We start from the raw sequence: 20,391 nt of genomic DNA on the forward strand, positions 1-20,391 counted from the left end.
GAAGCGAAATGTCTTCAAAGAAAAAACAGAAAGTCCAGTTGCCTTTTGGGGAAAAAAAACCCCACCTTTGGGATAGAATGATAGAGTTGGAAGGGACCTTAGAGATCTTCTAGTCCAACCCCACACTTGAGCAGGAGACCCCATACCATTTCCAAAAAATGGTTGTCCAGCCTCTTTCTGAAAGCCTCCAGTGATGGCACACTCACAACTGGAAGGCAAGCTATTCCATTGATCAATTGCTCTCACCATTAGGAAATTTCTCCTTATTTCTAGGTTGCTTCTTCCTTGGTTAATTTCCAATCATTGTTTTGCTTTTTGGTGCTTTGAAACATAATTTCACCCCCTTCGTCTTTGTGCGAGCCCCTCAAATATTGGAACGCTGGTATCATGTCACCCTTAGTCCTTCTTTACGTTAGACTAGACATAAAATGTAAAAGTAAAATGTAAATATTTGCTTTCCTAATTCTTGCTGGTTTGTCGATTTTAGAATGGAGAATAATGGACGTGAAAGAATCCATTCATTCTAACTTGTCCACTTTGTTAGCATCCATCTCAGTTGTGGTTCCCACTTTCCTGGAAGAACATTTCTCTTTTTACCCTACTGATTTTTCAGTAAAGCCATTAAAAATGGGTTTTTCTGAAAAGCCTTGCAAACTGATTTTTGACTAGGAGGACTTAGATGTTGTTGCTCTTTGAAGTCTCAGGGTGCTATTGCTTTTTTATTGTTTATTACTGTTATTTTAATCTATTTTGGGGGAGCCACTTAGGTCCTTGTTGGATGGAAGGGCACCTAAACTGTAGCAAATAAAATGATGTCCTTTAACTTTCCTTGAAAATAATGATAGATGTTATTTTGTGAAGCCCAAATTACTGGTAAAGCAAGAAGAACATAAATCTCAGAAGGTATCTTTAAGGCTAGTATGGAGTGAAAGCATAATCTTCAAAAATACAGAATTGAATTTCCAGCCAGAGTTATCGTGAATTAATGAAAAGGGATTCCCTTTGAAACACTTCCAACAACTGTCACATCTGAGCTTTGTGGTGTCATCTCCGTAAAATTCTTCTTCCCATGCTTCCTTCCCAACTCTTTCACATATTTATACCTTTTATATTTAATACTTGTAGGGCAGAATCTATTGAAATCGCCAAGGGAGATGTAAAACACTGTGAAAAGTAAATTAAAATAAAATACATTGATTAATAATTCCAGTGGGAAGATGATGAATATCCATTGTATACCTATCTTTTCCCACTGGGTACCAGGTAAAATCTAAATGTATTTTGATCAGCTATGCCCTGTAACTTTTATTTTCAGCATGTCACTGAGCTTATGAATGTGCAAAAGAAGAAAAACCATGGTTCTGAGAAATAAATCAACCTCACTGACTCTTATTATATTCCCCCCAGCAAATCTCTTGATAAATTCCTCTGCATCCCATATTGTATATTTAGGATTTGCAGGAATCTCTCAAGGCATTATTAGAGGATGAGACAACTGGGTAAATTATAATGAGATTGTTTGAAACATGCTGGCAAATGAGACAGATGTGAGCCTAAAGGGCAAACACATGGTATACTGCATATTTTTTCCTCATGAAAAACACCTGCAAATGCCTCCTTGCAAGAATACAAAATATTGAATAAGTATCTGATAGTCCTTGGGGTTTAGCATCCTTGCAATCAAAATAAGCTATATAAATTCTATTAACTAATCATGTTCCCCAACTTCTAAATATGGTTATGCTTTGATGCTTACAATTAAAATTTTAAGGGGTTCACGGGGGACCAGAGTGGGTTTGGGGGGTAATCCACCAGGGTCAAGGCCATCCCTGAGAGGGGCTGTGGCATTAGGGACACAGGGTTGGAGGTTAGGGAGGAGGCCGGAGCTCGACTTGGGGAGGGCTGTTCTATCAGTACTGTGAGTGGGAGGGGCAGATATGGTGGAAGCAGGGGGCCATATCATGTGTGGGGAGTGCACACTCGCTATCTTCGAGCGATTGCGCACTCTGGTCCCCAATGCTTTTCTCGTTCCCCAGATTGTTCAGGTCCTCAGGGCCGGAGCCTCCAGCTGATGTTGTGCAATGCCAGGTCCATGGTAAATAAAGCCCCCCTCATTTACGATCTTATCCAGGAGGGGGGTGCGGACCTGGTGGGTATTACAGAGACCTGGCTGGGCTCGGAAGGGGGAGTGCCCCTCGTTGAAATGTGCCCGCCGGGTTTCCGGGCATTCCATCAGCCGAAGGCTCAGGGAAGGGGTGGGGTGGGTGGCGGTTATTATTAATGAAAGTCTATATCCGAGGGATATATCTGAGGGAGGCCACTGTTCCTCAGATAGCCGGATGTGAGTTCCTCCTTGTGAAGGGGGGCCAGGGGGTGCAGGTGGGCCTGCTGATTGCGTACCTGGCTCCCTGCTATGCAACAGCGGCCCTACCCGAGATGCCTGACGTGATAGCCAGGGTGGCGGTTGATACCCCCAGGCTGATGGTTATGGGGGATTTCAACCTGCCATTGGTCAGTGAAACGTCTATGGTGGCTCGGGAGTCCATGACCTCCATGATGGCCTTGGACCTCACCCAGTTAGTTCATGGTCTCTCACACACGGGGGGACACACTCTGGATCTGATTTTTGTCTCTGGTCAGTGGCAGAATGTTCTAGAAATAGGGGACTTAGTCACTGAGCCCTTGTCATGGTCTGATCATTCACTCCTCCAACTGGACTTTCAAACCAGTAAATGTTGCTGCAGGGAGACGGAACCAGTTAGATGGTTCCATCCCAGGTGCCTGATGGACCCGGATAGGTTCCTGATGGAGCTTGGGCCATTCCCTGAGGCTCTGGCTCACAGCTCGACTGAAGAACTAGTGGTGGCCTGGGAGAGGGCGGTCACTGGGGCTTTGGATTGCATCGTGCCTTTGCGGCCTCTGACCCGGCACCGTTCTCAATTGGCTCCTTGGTTCTCTGAGGAGCTGAGAGAGATGAAGTGCCAGAAAAGATGCCTGGAGAGCGGTTGGAGGGCCAGCCATTCCAAATCCAACCGAACACTGGTAAGGTCCTATATTAAGACCTACCTAGTGACGATAAAAGCGGCAAAATGTAATTATTTTTCCGCTCTTATTGCATCATCAGATAATCGCCCGGCCGCCCTGTTTAGGGTGACCCGCTCCCTCCTCCACCTGGGAGCATGGGAAGACCCCTTGCAGGGCAGGGCTGAGGATTTTGTGCAATATCTGTATGACAAAATTGCTCAGATTCGGGAGGGTCTGGACTCTGACTGGATAGAGCTGGATGGGATGATGGAGGTGGGTCTTGAGAATGTTAGCTGGGAGGAGTTTGACCTTGTGACTCCTGAAGACGTGGACAGGGTTCTGGGTAGGTTGAATGCGGCCACATGTTTATTGGACCCGTGCCCCTCCTGGTGGGTGCTGGCTTCCCCGGAGGTGACACAAGGCTGGCTCCAGAGGATTGTCAACGCTTCTCTGACTGAGGGTCTCTTTCCCGCCGCCTTGAAAGAGGTGGTGGTGAGGCCCCTCCTCAAGAAGCCTTCTCTGGATCCGGCTGTTTTATCAAACTATCGTCCAGTCTCCAACCTTCATTTTGTGGTGAAGGTTGTGGAGAGTGTGGTGGTGCGACAGCTTCCCCAGTACCTGGATGAAGCGGACTATCTAGGTCCATTCCAGTCGGGCTTCAGGCCTGAGTATAGCACGGAAACGGCTTTGGTCACATTGGTTGATGATCTCTGGAGGGCTCGGGACAGGGGCTGTTCCTCTGTCCTGGTCCTGTTAGATCTCTCAGCGGTTTTTGATACCATCAACCATGGTATCATGCTGCATCAGTTGGAGGGGTTAGGGGTAGGAGGCACCGTGTTATGGTGGTTCTCCTCCTTCCTTTCTAACTGTACGCAGTCTGTGTTGACAGGGGGGCAGAGGTCGACCCCAAGGCACCTAGTTTGTGGGGTGCCACAGGGGTCGGTCCTCTTGCCTCTCCTGTTCAACATTTATGTGAAGCCGCTGGGTGAGATTATCCGTGGCTTCGGGGTGGATTTCCATCAGTATGCTGATGACACTCAGCTGTACATTTCCACCCTGGGCCACCCCAATGATGCCCTTGAAGTGATGACCCGGTGCCTGGAGGCCGTATGGATCTGGTTGGAGAGAAACAAGCTCAGGCTCAACCCCTCCAAGAATGAGTGGCTGTGGTTTCCGGCATCCTGTCATAGTCAGTTGGTTCCATCACTGACTATAGGGGGTGAGACTTTGGCCCCCTCAGAGAGGGTTCGCAACATGGGCGTCCTCCTGGACTCTCAGCTGTCTTTAGAAGACCATCTGATGGCTGTGGCCAGGGGGCTTTCTATCAGGTTCATCTGATCCACCAGTTGCACCCCTTTCTGGACCGGGACGCCTTGCGCACAATCACTCACACCCTCATCACTTCCAATCTGGACTACTGTAATGCTCTCTACATGGGGCTCCCCTTGAAGAGCACCCAGAGGCTCCAGCTAGTCCAGAATGCGGCCACGCAGGTGATTGTGGGGGCGACTCGGTGCTCCCATGTAACACTGCTCCTGCGCGAACTGCACTGGCTCCCAGTGGTCTTCCGGGTGCGATTCAAGGTGTTGGTCGCTACCTTTAAAGTGCTCCATGGCATAGGACCTGCATATTTACGAGACCACCTTCTGCCTCCAATAGCCTCCCACTGACCAGTATGCTCCCACAGAGAGGGTCTCCTCAGGGTTAGACAGTGTCGACTGGTGACCCCCAGGGGGAGAGCCTTCTCTGTGGGAGTACCTGCCCTCTGGAACGAGCTGCCCCCGGAGATTCGTCGGATTTCCGACCTCTGGACCTTCCGCCGCGCCCTTAAAACACTATTATTCCATCAAGCAGGGCTGGCCTAAAATATTATTTTAATGGGGTATTGTGTTTTAGATGATTGGCCAAACTATCTAATAATTTTAAATTGTTTTTAACTTTTAGATTGTTGCTTTTTATCTTGGCTGTACATCGCCCTGAGTCCCTTTGGGAGAAGGGCAGTATAAAAATGTGATATTTATTTTATTTTATTTATTTATTTTATTAAATTTGTATACCACCCTACTCCCGAAGGACTCAGGGCGGTGAACAATTTATTTATAAATAAATAAATACAATTAAAACTCTTCAAAGGTAAAAAAACAAGTCAAGTATAAGGCCATGGGTTTGTTTTTCTTCTTTTCCTCTCACTCTCTCTTAGCTAATAAGGATCTGGCTGAAATTCTGCTTCTTAGGAGCAGCAACATTAAAGTGGTCACATAATATGCACTAATTGGGATTGTCATAGATATGGTGAGCTCAAATGCTTTTCCAATTAAATTGAGGGTTGGCCAATAGCCACTGCCAACAGATGTCTCTCTGAATCACTTATAATCCAGAAGGAATATCACCTTGAGGCAAGAGCAGATTCCACCTCTCCACCTCATTTTTAGAGGTAAAATGGATGTAATTAATTCCAAATGAGATTTTTTTAACCTATAGTGAATGAGATCGGCAAACTGGAATCTTCTAAGCTTCAGACCAAGTTATAAATTCCACAACCACTTAGAGATATAAATTGCTGTGGATGGAAGTGAGCCCAACAGTATAGTGTCATGAAAATTTACTTAGAATGAACCCGATAGGAGTTATTTCCAGAGAAATCTGTGTGGTTCAGCCTTCTTTTCTAGCTCCCTCAAGCAATGAGCCACAATTCATTAAGTCTTCACCATATCCCTAACAGATGTTTATCTAATCTTGTCAAAGGTTCCAGTAATAGGAAATTATCTTGTCTTCTTGACTTTTTGCCATGGTCTAAATATACCTCAGAGATATGAAGATGCATTTTCTTGGACAGATTTCTTTTGCCAAAAATAAAACCATCGTTACACAAAATCACCTCACAAAGGAATCAAGGCTGCTATGTCAGTAACTTGTTCGTTTTACAAGAAGGTCTTGCATGTTATTTATAACGATAGTTTCATTATTTCTTTTAGGCATTTGATGTACCTTCTTATTTATGCAGTTAAGACCATGAGGTGGATAAATAATATGCATAAAGAGTATTCAAAAACTAATTAGAATGTATTTCACATCTTTTATGTTAAATTAGAAAGCTAGCCAGAGAATGTTCTTTTTATTATTGTATTTAATACTAAAAAAAAAAAAAAAAAAACACCACACCACACCCTAGAATACATCCTCTTTTAATGAAAAGGGATGTGAAATCTTTAGATCCATTTTTTACATATGTGATTTACAAATATATCATCTTTGCACTTTCCCAACCTAAAGTAAAACACAATTCACATGTGTGCTAAAATCCAGTGAGTCCCCACCCCCAAAAATGTGGTAATATAGTTGCATCTTCAAAAAAGGCCTACAAAAATGTGGGCACAGTGTTGGGAAAAAGTATGCATTAAACTTTAGATGGGGAAATTGCTTTATATATTAAAAGTGCACCCAGAACATGCATCAGGAAAAAATGTTTATGGGATTTTTTTGGAAATGTAAAATTGAGCGATTTGTCTTCTCATTCTGTTTGCTGCAGTTCAAAGATACCCTGCTGCCAGTTGGTGGAGAACATGTTCTCCCAGCATCAATTGCTTGCCTGATGCTAAAGTAGCCTTAAATTAGTTTTAGGTGTTCCTGAAATGTGGAAGTGGTATTTTCCCTTTTATTCCAACAAAATACTTTCCATGTGAACAATCTAAGGTACTTGAAGAATGAGCCTGGGCTGATACAATCAGAGTCAATGTTTTACATAAGTTCTTTTGACCTAATGCATGGGGGTCAAACTCGTGGCATCATGTTGCTGTCACGTGATGTTTCACAGTGTTTTTCCCTTTTGCGGAGCTGGGGTGGGCGTGGCCTGCACGTGATGCATCCAGCCAGTGGGCCACCAGTTTGACACCCCTGGCCTAATGGGCCTGCTGTGAGTTGGCTCATCCTTTCCTTCACTAAATTCTTTACCTGCTCAGTCATTTACCTGCTCAGTCAACCTCTCACTTGCACAAATTAGGGTATTTTTGTGAAAGGGGGGTCAAAAAGGGTGGACATAGGAATATTGACCTCAACAAGTATAAGATTTCAATGGGATTTGCCTTATCACTGGTGAACAGAAGTATTTGCCAGTTAAAACAGCATTCTGTGATATCATACTGGCCACAGAAATGTCTTTGGACAGCACTGGCTCAATGGTCTTATTTATTTATTTATTTATTTATTTGTTTGTTTGTTTGTTTGTTTGTTTGTTTGTTCAATTTATATGCCGCCCTTCTCCAGAGACTCAGGGCGGCTTACAATGCGTTAAGCAATAGCCTTCCTACTTTTGTATATACCTGCTTAGTAGGGCTTTCGCCCCCCCCAAGCAGTGTTCTTTTTTATACAAAGTCATCTTATTGCCCCCACAATCCGGGTCCTCATTTTACTTACCTCGAAAGGATGGAAGGCTGAGTCAACCTTGAGCCTGGTGAGATTTGAACTTGCAGTAATTGCAGGCAGCTGGTGCTAGTTAACAGCACTTTAGTCTGCTGCGCCACCAAGGCTCTTGAAATGGAGATGAGCACCACCCACTATAGTTGGCAATGACTAGCTGAGTAAAATCAACAGGGACTCCTTTACCTTTTTTACCTATAATGTTTGCATGACAACTCTCCTCTCCCATGTCACTTCTAGTTTTTCCTGATGATGTTATCTAGTGTGAGTAATGAAACATCTGCAAGAAAACAACCAAGCTCAGAGAGCACCAAGGACCCATCATTTCAACCCTAAGCTACAAATATTTTCCTCTATTGGTACAGTTTGCCCTATCAAGCAGTACATTAACCTTCATTTGTTGCATTGAACAACAACATCATTCACACAGATGGGATAAATCTTTGATATTTGTGTTTATAAGTATAAAAAGAAGCAGATATAAAATAAAATCCAGATGGGGAAACTATAATTCCCTACATGATAGCTATCCTTCCAGTCAAAGCCAAGGGTGGATTGTTTGCCATTTAAGCAATTCCACCAACTCATCCATTCACATAATTTTCATTCTGCTTTAAAGAACTTGGATGCTTCTTGGATGTTTCTCCTTCAATTCCTTCTCAGAACACTCTCTCCCCATAAATTTAGGTTTCTCTATCTGGGTTACACACTCTCTGTCTCTCTCTACTTCCCATCATCATCCCAAAATGTAGTTGTCAGAGCAGCTGATTAATCTCTCCTATGATTACACCCCTGTGAGTGTATAGTAGTGTGTAGCTCCATTTATTTGTTTGATTCATTTGGTTCCTTGGAGAGCTGCACAGAGGTGGGAAAGGCAAAGGCATGATTTTGTATTCACCTAATTAGGGAAATATAAATCTTCCAAAAGATTCGGAAGTCAGTATTCATATACCCTTCCCTTCTTTCCCATTATAACTCCACCTCTGCAAGAACAGTAGTGGTCCATTCTCCAGGCAGGGGTGGTATTGACTTAGCTTCGCTATCAGTTTGCAAATGTGAGCGCGTGTGTGACACCTCTGCAGTACCTGCACATGTACACATGTGCAGTACCTTCTGCACATGTGTAGAACATGAAAAATGGGACATGATGATGTCCGGGTGGGTGGGCAGAGCCTCCCGCAGCCGCTGCTACCGGTTCGCCCAAACTAGATAGAACCGGCTGAATATCACCACTGTCTCCATCTACTTTCTCACCTCAAGCATGGCACTAATAGTACAAAGGAGAGGGGGGGGGAATGAAACTATTTCGTGCTCTCTTGTGTGAGTACAGTAACAATGACTAGTCTTATTGCTGAGGAGAAATTAAAGTGGACTCTGAGAAAAGTAGTTTTTATATAATGCCATTTCCTTTCAAGAATTAGAGCAAAACATATTTAAAATAATTATGGCGAGACATTCTCTAGTTAACAAATTCACCTACTTCTACAAATCAGAACGGTGTGTTCTTAGCATGCACTATCCTCCTCCCTCACTCCAATTATTAATGGCTTTCTGTATGAGAGTATAAGAAATCATCAAAATGACCTTGGAAAAGGCATTCAGAAGCACGTGGACAAAAAAATAGAACCATGCATTAAACCCAGAAAAGGGAAGGGGAAGAATTAGAAGCAGACTGGCTCCTACCATCTCCTTACAGTAAAAGAGAAGAGGGACGGAAGGGAAAGAAATGGCAAATCTGCAACAGTAGCTAGGATTTCTTCTCCATATTATCCCTTTCTCTCCCTCCAGAGGTATGCACAGATCCTACCTTTCTGCCTTTTCATAAATAGGCTAAAATGGTTTTGTTCCATTAGGCCTTTGGCCTAAGTGATTGGAGGTACCAAGATGTTTTTTCACAGAAATTCTATTCTAATATTTGTGGTAATGTTTTTGTTCTATTGTTGTCCCAGGAGTCTGTCAGGAATGGAACATGTTTAGAAATCTTGTAAAATAAACACAATAGATAGTTTGGCTGAGAATGGAATTAGAATGATTAGAATTTGTGTTAGACTGTATCATGCAACAAGTAGGTTACTACAAATTAGTATATCAAAGACCAAGGTAGTTCAGTCTGAGAATATGTAGCAAAGGAGGACAGGTTGTACATAAATGTCAAAAAAAAAAAAAAAAAAAAGAAAGAAAGAAAAAAAAAGAAAGAAAGAAAAAAATCCTACAATAAGGAAATAAGTTTACATATTCAGATACAGCATGATACAATTTTAATACAGATTTAATAAAAAGAATGAATCTTAAATCCTTAGGTAAAGGTAAAGGTAAAGGTTCCCGTCGCACATATGTGCTAATCGTTCCCGACTCTAGGGGGTGATGCTCATCTCCGTTTCAAAGCCAAAGAGCCAGCGCTGTCCAAAGACATCTCTGTGGTCATGTGGCCGGCATGACTAAATGCCAAAAGTGCACAGAACGCTGCTACCTTCCCACCAAAGGTGGTCCCTATTTTTCTACTTGCATTTTTTATGTGTTTGTGAACTCCTAGGTTGGCAGAAGCTGGGACAAGTAATGGGAGCTCACCCCGTTAACGCAGCACTAGGGATTCGAACCACTGAACTGCCGACCTTTTGATTGACAAGCTCAGCGTCTTTAGTCACTGAGCCACCGTGTCCTCTTAAATCCTTACTGAATATTAAAGTAGCCAGGAAGCAGCACAGAATGCCTTCATCCTATCCTGATTTCATTGGAGTAGAAAATGACAGGGAGAGAAGAAAGGTTTTCAAAATTCTGTTATTGTAGATTAAATTAATAAAGTTTTAGTCAAATTTGTGAGGTGTTTCTTAACCTGGCCCAACTCAAACAATCAATAGTGAACCATTATGTATAAATAAGATAGTTAAAAATACAGCAAGCAGATAAATGTATTTTTCTTGGTAGAATGTTTCCTAAGAATGAGAAAAATTGATAAGAGAAATTTTAAATACTGTTCAAATACTGGTAGAAAGGTAGCGGATTCCTTCTATGAGGCACCTGTGTTTGCTGAATAAAAAAAAAGTGTAGAAAAGTGATTATATGGGAGTAAAAGTGAAAGAAATTTTACAATGAGTTGCATGCAATAGGAAAAAAGATTTAAATATGCATGGAAGAAATAGAATGAATAGATAGTGAATGAATGAAACTCATATGGAAATGACAAAACACCTCTATGAAGGAAGAGTGAATAGGTCAAAAGGAAACAAAAATTAAATTAGATTTAGTGTGTTATCTCATGACTTGGCATAGGTAGTATTTCTTATTCTCTTTCTACATTTTGCAAAACAATGGCTTATCCTGAAATAAAATTGTATCATGGGTATACATGTTACAAAGATTTCTAATGAGAAAAGTACATCAGGTTGGTGCACTATAACCTCTTTTATTTCTGCTTTGTTTATCCTCATTTCCTTCCAAATCTCTATTGATTTCCTTTATTAAATTATATGCTGTAGGAAATCAGATCTTTTATTTTTGTGATGTGAGATGTTATCAGTTTAGAATGAAAAGCCCTGCTGTATTTTGAAGACAAAGATCTTGCATTCCTATGAATTGGAATTCAACACTCAGTCTTGAACTATAGACATGCAACCGAGATAACAAAGCAAATACCATTTCAACTGAGGGGAACAAAGACAATATTTATTTGATATGATCCTTAAAAAAACAATGAGGTGAAAAGTTTAAAGAGTAGACATGGTAGAAAGCAAGTATTTTATTTTATTTATTTTATTTATTATTCAAATTTCTATACCGCCCTTCTCCTTTCGGACTCAGGGCGGTGAACAGCCAAGATAAAAACATCTATACAAACATCACAGTTAAAAATAAAGTTAAAATAATTTATAAATTTGGCCCATAATTTATAAATGTGTATGTCTGACAAGGAATAGAAATTTATAAAACATTTAGAATAGAACAGAACAGAACAGAACAGAACAGAACAGAACAGAACAGAACAGAACAGAATAGAATAACAGAGTTGGAAGGGACCTTGGAGGTCTTCTAGTCCAACCCCCTGCTTAGGCAGGAAACCCTAGACCACTTCAGACAAATGGTTATCCAACATCTTCTTAAAAATTTCTAGTGTTGGGGCATTCACAACTTCTGCAGGCAAGTTGTCCCACTTATTAATTGTTCTAATTGTCAGGAAATTTCAGGAAATTTAGTTCTAAATTGCTTCTCTCCTTGATTAGTTTCCACCCATTTGCTTTTTGTTCTACCCTCAGGTGCTTTGAAGAATAGTTTGACTCCCTCTTCTTTGTGGCAACCCCTGAGATATTGGAGCACTGCTATCATGTCTCCCCTAGTCCTTCTTTTCATTAAACTAGACATACCCAGTTCCTGCAACCATTCTTCATATGTTTTAGCCTCCAATCCCCTAATCATCTTTGTTGCTCTTCTCTGCACTCTTCTAGAGTCTCAACTTCTTTTTTACATCGTATATGGTGTTGATATAAATTAGATTTAGCTGCATTTCCTTTTCTTGAACAATTTCTTTTAGGATTATTATTTTCTATTTTTTAATACTCTAAAATGCTGCTTACTCTTTAAATAGAGTTTACATTTAAATTAGATTGAGTCTGTCATCTGCACCTCTATAACTGTCTGGTTTGGCTCTGCAACCCAACAAGACAGACACAGACTTCAGAGGATAATTAGAACTGCAGAAAAAACAATTACTACCAACCTGCCTTCCATTGAGGACCTGTATACTGCACAAGTCAAAAAGAGGGCTGTGAAAATATTGACAGACCCCTCGCATCCTGGACATAAACTGCTTCAACTCCTACCCTCAAAACGATGCTATAGAGCACTGCACACCAGAACAACTAGACACAAGAACAATTTTTTCCCAAATGCCATCACTCTGCTAAACAAATAATTCCCTCAACACTGTCAAACTATTTACTAAGTCTGCACTACTATTAATCTTCTCATCGTTCCCACCACCCATCTCCTTCCACTTATGACTGTATGACTGCAATTTTGTTGCTTGTATCCTTACGATTTATATTGATATTGTTTCCTGATTGCTTATTTGTACCCTATGACTATCATCAAGTGTTGTACCTTATGATTCTTGATGAACGTATCTTTTCTTTTATGTACACTGAGAGCATATACACCAAGACAAATTCCTTGTGTGTCCAATCACGCTTGGCCAATAAAAAATTATATTCTATTCTATTCAATGTAAGGTCAGTATATATTTATGGATGGACAGACGGACAGACAGACAGATAGATAGATATAGACAGATACATAGATACAATACATACACACACACACACACACACACACACACACACACACATATACAGAGATAGATAGATGATAGATAGATAGATAGATAGATAGATAGATAGATAGATAGATAGATAGATAGATACAGATACACGTGTGTTTGTGTAAATGAAAATCAAAGAAACTATCATTACCGACACTGAAGATTAATAGAAATACATCAATAGATATCATATCCTAGATTGAACATATCTATAGATTTTATTTATCAATTATTTATATTTGTGGAATAGAAAAAAGCAAAGGCAACCATCCTCTTTTGAGATGGAACACAGAAAAGAATGGAACACAGTCAGAAGACAGTGAACTCTCTAGAATTGGCTTTCTTATCAGTGTGTCATCTAACCAGGGAAAATACTGAGAACTAACAATGTCTGAAGGTAAGCCATTTCAAGGAGGCCTTGTAGATGGCTTTGATCAGGACCCACAAGAGTCCTCCACAAACAAGAAAAGTGGAAGCACTGCCAAGGCTCTGAGAGAACTTTATTTAGAGGAAGTACCATAGGGAAAGGGAGCATGTTAAGGCAAGCTTATGCTGTGAACAGGATTCAGGCAGAGCAAAATGTGTTGCTCCGCTTATTTACACATTTGCTGTTCATAAATGGTCCTCTATTTGATGGCCTTCCTGAACATTGGGCTAACTGTGTCTTTCACTTGAATTGAGAATACAAGAGGGGAGCAATGTGTCCTGAATAAAGAAAACAAGGGGAAAAGTCCAGGTGCCTGTTTGCACTGGTGTTCATGGGAGGCCAGAGGTGTGTAGAACAGGACTTCAGTAATTTAAAAAGTAGCAGCTCTCAGTTCTCATTATAACCTCCCCTCTCATGCTACAATGGTATTTAGTCAAATACCCATGAATATGGGTAACCCATGACAATCCAGAATAAAATATTGCTCATGTAGGATAAACTCACATAGGTGGCAGCATCTAATTGACCCAGTAAATCAGACTAGCCTGATACTGGAATAAGAAAATACTATGCAATGCCAAGATGGTAGACTTAAGGAAAGTTGAAAAAAAAATTTAAAGAAGGCAATGGGATATTACAACTATATTATTCCCCCCAAAAAACTGTACTGGATGTGTCTATAAAATTACCCTAAACTGTTCTTTATTCAAAAAATATACTTTTTCAAAAATCATATAGAAAGAAAAAGCTAACTTCCTTAATGTCACTGAGACCTGTCTGGGTATGATCTATAGCAGGGGCAACATTTATTCATTTCCTCTTGGACAGATATTGAGTTTAATCCCAGCAAAAAATAGAAGGGTAGGGTTGAGAGTTTGCATGGCATGCTATCAACACACCAAATTTGTCTCCTTTAGGTGACACCCAAAGGTGATTTTGTAACTAGTGTTGGGTTGCAGAGACATAAGCGGGGTCTTATTAGTGTAACACTAACATCTTTCTGCCTAAAAGTATATGGTCTTTGAATAATTCAAGTCTGGGTCAGAATTATTCACTCAAACCTAGATTAACAGATTAACAGAGTTGGAAGGGACCTTGTAGGTCCAATCCCCCACCCAAGCAGGAGACCCTACACCATTTCTGACAAATGGCAGTCTAATCTCTTCTGATGAAGCTCCCACAACTTCCAAAGGCAGGCTGTTCCATTGGTGTTGTGGCCCGTCAGCGGCCTGTGCAGTTAGTAGCTGATTCTGACAGCGAGGAGGCTGGTGTGGTGCTGTGCCAGCAGCCTGTGCAGTTGGCACTCGAGGTGGACAATGAGGAGGCTGGAGAAAATGTGTTGCCGGAGGCGGGGATTCAGCCAGGGCCTTCAGAACCTTCAATAAGTGAAGACGAAGAAGAGGAGGAGCCTCTTCTTGATGCATGAGCGTGCAGAGCTGTGAAAAGGCAGGAGGGCTCCTCAGGAGGAGGTCTCGAGAGTAAGGCTTGGGGCTAATTGGCCACTCCCCTAGCCTATTTAAGGAAGGACGACGCCTGATGCAATTTGCAGGAAACAAGTTCATTCACATTCCTTCGAGTCTTGATTACAGAAAAGTTTCATTTCAGCTCTTGTTTTTCTCTTATCAGTTTTCCTGCAAATTGCTTCTGGGCATTCTGCCAACCACAGTAAGATTATGGTTATCTGAAATACTGTGCCTCAGAACTGACTTATTATTCTTTGAATTCTTGTCGGCTGTTAATGAAGTTAAATTAACAGCCCTTGTTCAGAAAAGACTGATTTATTGTACTTGTGTTTGAACAACTACTAAGAAAGCTCATTAGCAGTCTTTAATTAGTAAATTAAGATTTGTACGAACTTTGTGTGTGCTGCGTTCTTTAGGGTCCGTAGCTGGGGCAGAATAATTGGTTGATTTTTCTCACTGTCAGAAAGTTTCTCCTCATTTCTAGGCTGAATCTATCCTTGATTAGTTTCCATCCATTATTCCTTGTCTGGCCTTCAAGTGCCTTGCAAAATAGCCTGACCTATTTCTCTCTGTGGCAGCCCCTCAGATATCGGAACACTGCTATCATGTCTCCCCTGTTCCTTTTCTTCACTAGACTAGCCATGCCCAGTTCCTGTAACCATTCTTCATAGTTTAAGACTTCATGATTTAAGACTGAAACATAGTTTAAGACTTCATGATTACTATGATAACTATGGGGAAAAACTTAGAATGAAGACAAAATACATACAGTTGAGAATTAGTCTCTGACAGAAGGAAAATATATCAATGATTGACAGACTGAGAGTCATCCCATTATCATGAGATGTCACCTGCAGCTTTGATTTGAAGTACCTCTGGATGATCCCTTCTATCAGGGAGGAGGACAAATTCAAATCACCCTCCTTTGAAGACTTGCAGAATCAATGACTTTTGAATGATTTAGGTGGTGATCTGCTGAGGCTATGGTTCTGTGGAATAATGAGATGAGAATGGCTTTGATACTATCGCTCCCGAGTAACTTTCCAGTTGCGAGAAGGCAAGCTCCATGTTTTATGAACAACTCGGGATTGAAGCAAACTATTATATTGCTGGAACATAGTCGGTATAAATCTTGCAATGAATACAGCAGAGCACGGGTCAGAGCCTATAACTGTATCTATTGTATATCTCCAGCAAAGGAGGCAAGATAATTTTCTTTTCCATCATCATTACTTCCTCATTAAATCACCCAGCAGAGATTTTCTCAGTCAGTAGACTCCTGAAAGACTAGTCTTAAAACCAATTCGGTGCCTTACAGTAATTGGTTTGTGAAACACTTTGAGAGTAAAGTGAATTAGAGACCACAAGGATTGCAGAATCTATTGCACATCTCATCTGTAACTGGATCTGTTTCCTTGATTGCTGGACCCACCAAATGGGTAACGTATAAGGAAGTCATTCTTATAATCTAGTTACAAATATAGCTTTATTAGCTAACATACTTGGCTGTAACGACGCAGCTACATTTATGCTTCAAATAATTTGACTCTGTCTGCAGCCTTGTACTGAAATGGCTTTGGCTGCCTTAACTGATGGATTGTACTGGGAGAGAGGCGGGGGAGTGCTACTATGCTGATCCTCCTACATTGCTTAGTATTAAGTATTTTAACATTAATCATTGTAGGATATTGCTGAAGTTGGATATTGGAAAACAGTGTTGCAGTCCTTCCATTGATGTGGAGGATTGCATTCAGTCTCATGGTACTGGCCTCATGGGGGTACCGAGGGTTCTATAATTCTCTTCCACTCCATCCCATCATTTAGGCATTTGGAGTGTCCTGTCTCTGTTTTCAGTCTCAATAAAGAGAATTTTGATAGTTGCTGGAGGTAACGATGAATAGGTACCTCGCATAAAGACTTTCTTTGAGTACAATCTATCACTAGATTTACAGGTGGACTCTTTAAGCTGGCAACTCTATCAGGACAGAACAATCTTATCTCCCCATACCACATCCAAATAACTTCACAGTTGGATTACTGCAGTGGTCTATTCTTGAAGACAGTTTGGAAACTGGAAATGGCATTGAGTGTAGCTGTACAATTGTTAAAGAAAGTGAATAAGACTAATCCTGGAAGCAGTGCACTTTCTGCCTTACATGTTAGTTGATGAAGCCTATTTAAGTCTGAAAGGCCACTTTCATTTATGTCATCCGACATAACATTAATTTATTTATTTTTATTTATTTAGTTAGTTTGTCAAACATGTAAAAGATAACAGGTATAAATATAAACATAAATATGAACATAGTAAATGGGTACAAATAAATGGAGACAGTAGGACAGGGACAATAGGCACACTGGTGCACTTACAGTATGCATGCCCATTACAGACCTCTAAGGAATGGGGTGAGGTCAACAGTAGACAGTCTAAGGTTAAAGTTACGGGGGTTTGGGGATGTAACAACAGAGTCAGGTAGAGCATTCCAGGCATTGACCACTCTGTTGCTGAAGTTGTATTTTCTGCAATCGAGTTTGGAGTGGTTTACCTTGAGTTTGTATCTATTGTGTGCTTGTGTATTATTATGGTTGAAGCTGAAGTAGTCATTGACAGGTAGTATGTTGTAGCAGATAATTTTGTGTACTATGCTTAGGTCACACCGTAGGTGGCATAGTTCTAGGATGTCCAAGCCCAAAATTTCAAGCCTGGTAGCATAAGGTATACTATTGAGAGTAGAGGAGTAGAGGACTCTTCTTGTGAAATACCTCTGGACTCTCTCAATTGTACTAATATCCAATATACAGTGTAGATTCTAGGCAGATGAGCTGTATTCTGGAATTGGTCTAGCAAAGGTTTTGTATGCCCTAGTCTGCAGTACAATGTTACTGGAGAAAAAGCTTCGCAAGATTAGGTTGACAACTCTTAATGCCTTTTTGGCAATGTTGTTACAGTACATTAATGTACTATACATTAATGTACATTAGTGTACATTAATGTACATTAAACATGTACATTAATTTCATCTGGAAGATTCCCACAGGATGAAGACCAAAGCAATATGCCACCGGATCGTGGAACTTTCTTTCAAGGGAATTTTCCTCCATGGAACAGGCTAATTCTCACACTTTTTTTTTCTATCAGACATGTCTGTTCAACCATTTTTTTTATAGAATAACAAAGCCTCAGGATGCTAGAGCTTTTTTTTTTTTTAATGAATTTTTCATTTCATCTTTCTGTGGTCTTACAGATGGATATTTTATTCTTGGGAAGTTTATGTAATTGTTTTTATCGAAAACATTACTTACTTATTTATTTTGTAGGCAGCTTTGAGATGCTCCAATGGTAGCATCAAATGAAAATTTTAAGGACAGATGATCAATTGCCTAACATTTGAATCATATTCTTTTCAATGTTTGGTTACAATATAATTTACCTTTGGATAGAAATAATTAAATAATAATAGCTTTATTGTTCTTTTATATGCCTGCACTTTGGAACAGATGAGTAGTATAAATTCATCTTCAGGAAACGCATTTCAGAAGCTCATTTCTTTTAATTTCCCTTGTGCAAAAATATTTATTATTTTCAGTATCAGAGCAATGTCACCCCATTTCAAAATCACTGGTAGATATGCCCTGGAGTGCAATGATAGTATAAAATTGATGCTGGTACCCATATGGACACAGTAGGGTGGGATATCATTCATTGTGTAGAGGTCCCAGTAAGTAGTTTATTAACTTGCCCTCTGAGACTCCTTAATGGGGTTAATTATTTAGCTACCTTAATTTACAATAGATCTATGTCTTTTCCTTGCGGCACATTAACTGAAAGGAAATGAGCAAATTCTATGAAATATTCATTCATTCAAGAACTACCACAGATGTTTGTAGAAGATGGTAAACTTTCTATTACAATCTCCTACATAAAAAGGATAAATACTATGGATTTTGGAATATACGTTATTCCTGAAATGTTAGTTCTAGGATTGCTTTCATATCTCCATTATTATACGTAAAATTCAAATTTGTTGTTCTCTGTTTTTCAGATTACCTTCTCTGCAGTTGTGGCCATAAGAGAAGCAGAATCATAATCACTCATGAAAAAAAATCATAATCCAATGAAAATGAAACTTGGGCTTCCAGGTGGAACTCAGCTGCTAGTGAGACTTTGTTGCAATTAGTACAATTAAGGATGATATTCATAATTTCATTCATTGACTTCTCCTGCCATTGGGCCATGTTCAGATTTTTTTTTAAAAAATGTTATATTTTCTGTTGATTCAATAACTAAGCTATAACTAAATTAACCAACAGGAATTAACACAGGACAAGTGTGTCTTCTTACTATAATTTTCTGTGTTCTGATGCACCTCTGCAAACTCATTGGGGCCAAGTAGACATGACTAAGTGTGCCTAAGAGGACTCGGGGATCTCCACCTAAGTATTCAGCAAAGGTTGGTTGGGAAGTTCTCTGCTTGAGAGGCTGCAAATTTACTGCCTGGCAGACTTGGCAATGTTGATTATGGGATTATCTTTGAGTAAGGGGTAAATGTTCTGGCTTGATATAGTGCAATTTTCTAGGAGCCTCGTCCTAGGATTGTAATAAATGCTGACAAGAAAGAGCAAAGAGATGTAATGTACAAAAAAACCCCCCTAAAAATGTCATTTGTCTGCCTTAAAACAAACTATAGAAAGGCAATTTATTAATACACCCACAATAAGAGAATAAAATAGCAATACCTTTCATATTCTCTTCATGTACTTTTTAATAATCTGCTAAAGTATATCTCAGTTGATTTTAAGAGACAGTATGCATAATCACTATATTCAGTGAATGTATTAATTCAGTTTCGGTTGTTAAGGTGCACCAATTAGTTTTATTATTCAGAGCATAGTTGCCATTCTTCCTCAAACACTAAAAGGAATATAACCTGTTCAAAGGTGTGTAGCAAAGTTCTATTACTCTTACAGTATAATTATTCTCTTCATTTGTTTTTTTAATTCTTGAAAATTATTTTCTATTTGTTGAAAAGAATCAATGAGTAGAGCTATAGAGCAAAATTAGTTCTGTAGAACTCTAAGCATTTGCTGAAAAGCCAAAAATTTGTTTTCTTTGTTATGCCCACTGCTAACTTCCAGATAAAACTACTGGACAGTTGTAGACTGAATCTTACATTTTCTCTGCTCTTCCTCCTTTTCTTCTTAAATGATTTTTATGGAGGAAGAATATTAATGGTGCTTATGATATGGCTTGATTAAAAACTTCAGAAACCTTAGTTGCTGATGTTGCTATTTAAGAAAAGAAAAAATACCAACCCAGTTAAAGATGAAATGAACTCACTACACATTAACATTTTAGGCATCATTGAATAAAAATAGAGAAGAATTGGACACTGTCAAGGAGAAGGTTGTGTTCGGGTTCATATTACTATATGTGGTGGACGTGTGCAGAAGCCAAAAGATATTGGACTAAAATCCACACATGATTGGAAAAAATGATAAAAAACACATAGATTTTAAACCAGAGATTTTTTTATTGGGGATTGTACCTGAAATATATAATAGAGAATTGAGATATCTGATTGTGAATGTATTAACAGCGGCTAGAATTGTATTTACTAAAAATTGGAAAAATGAGAAAATACCAACACAAGATGAAGTTATTAAGAAAATAATGGAATCTGCTGAAATGAGTAAATTGACATTTGAAATTAGAGAACAAGAAGATAAACAATATTATAAGATATGGGATT

General features: G+C 39.8%; 1 long non-coding RNA gene across 2 annotated transcripts in view; it reads left to right on the top strand.

The window, feature by feature from the left end:
- The window catches only part of LOC117673919 (uncharacterized), a 111,963-nt gene extending 92,032 nt beyond the window's left edge, over positions 1-19,931 (top strand). For both annotated transcript variants that reach the window (XR_009621611.2, XR_009621610.2), the window contains one exon: positions 18,685-19,931. This is a non-coding gene — a long non-coding RNA (uncharacterized LOC117673919). The remainder of the gene's footprint in view (positions 1-18,684) is intronic.
- Positions 19,932-20,391: the final 460 nt, after the last annotated feature.

Source organism: Pantherophis guttatus, chromosome 2 (genome assembly GCF_059756535.1).
Source record: "Pantherophis guttatus breed Tessera chromosome 2, ASM5975653v1, whole genome shotgun sequence".
NCBI lineage: Eukaryota > Metazoa > Chordata > Lepidosauria > Squamata > Colubridae > Pantherophis > Pantherophis guttatus.